Source organism: Myotis brandtii, unplaced genomic scaffold (assembly GCF_000412655.1).
Source record: "Myotis brandtii unplaced genomic scaffold, ASM41265v1 C42120502, whole genome shotgun sequence".
Lineage (NCBI taxonomy): Eukaryota > Metazoa > Chordata > Mammalia > Chiroptera > Vespertilionidae > Myotis > Myotis brandtii.
This window is the reverse complement of record NW_005318331.1, coordinates 1-1,091: the sequence shown is the minus strand read 5'-3', so window position 1 is coordinate 1,091 and position 1,091 is coordinate 1. Positions and strand designations below refer to the sequence as shown.

Below are 1,091 nucleotides of genomic sequence, written 5' to 3'. Positions count from 1 at the left end.
CATGTAGCTGTTCCCCCGATCCCTCATGGGCTCCCCTTGTTTCTGTCCACATTTACTTGGACCATGCCACCATCCGCAGTGCCCTCCCCCAGACTCTCTGTGGACTCCCTATCCTGGTACTCCACGCAGTGTCAGCACAGGTTCATGCACAGCGGGGACTCACGGTGACTTTTCATGGGTGACCCTCTCATACTGTACCATTCGTTTGGCTTTCCACCCAGGAATTAATCATCTTTCGGGTTTCTTCTGCAGCATTTACAAAATCAGCAGATTCCACACTGGCTAGGTAGAATTTCTTAACATTATCCAAGTATTCCTTTGATGTGGGAAGGAAGAAAGGAGGAATTAAGAGTAATTTATCAGTAACTATGTATTCCCAAGTTAAATTATTTTTTTATCATGACCAACTATAGTACATCAGCTCATCCCTAAACCCACACCTTACTGGTGGGTTGTCAGGCTCGGGGACACTCCAGTGGACAGAACTGTGGTGAGGGATCCTGACTGACATACCATGAATAAATGATCCCCAGGTGGGTCAGCCAAGCTCATGTGACTCAATTTCCCCAATTTGGTCATTGGGGATAGAGGACCCAGGAGGCAGGCGACAGGTGTGGCAGATACATGAAACTCACCTGAAAAAACGGAAACTTCTTATTTCCATAGAGCCTGTTGGCAAGGCTCAGCTTGTAGGCATCAGTGGGCTTATTTAACTCAGTCAGAAGCTTTTGAAATTGCTGGTGCACTTTTCCCGACTCTTCAACCTTCAAACATCAAAAACGAGCTCGCTGAATTCTCTGTCATTGTAAATACTAAACCATGTACTTCAGTCTGTCAGATCCATATGTAACGTTTGGCAGCCCCCTAAATGACTTTTGTTGTTAGTCTCTGATATTTGGTATATTTTACCTCATATATCCTTTATAATCCTCCCACTGACTCATCCAGAAATTTTTTTCTTTCTGCTCTAACATACTCCAGTCTTTTCTCATGTGAACTATAGGGGCAGCACCATTTCACTATTGGGTTGTCTTTTGATTGGTTCAGTGGTTAGGCTTAAATCTCCAGCTAAACTTAAGCTCTTTAAGGAC

At 44.2% G+C, this 1,091-nt stretch overlaps 1 long non-coding RNA gene across 1 annotated transcript; it reads right to left on the bottom strand.

Annotated features, from left to right (window-relative positions):
* Positions 1 to 198: 198 nt before the first annotated feature.
* Positions 199 to 762, bottom strand: LOC106726961. The gene is made up of 2 exons (XR_001363109.1): positions 636 to 762; positions 199 to 316 (listed from the first exon to the last, which is right to left on the bottom strand). It is a non-coding gene; the product is annotated as an uncharacterized LOC106726961 (long non-coding RNA).
* Positions 763 to 1,091: the final 329 nt, after the last annotated feature.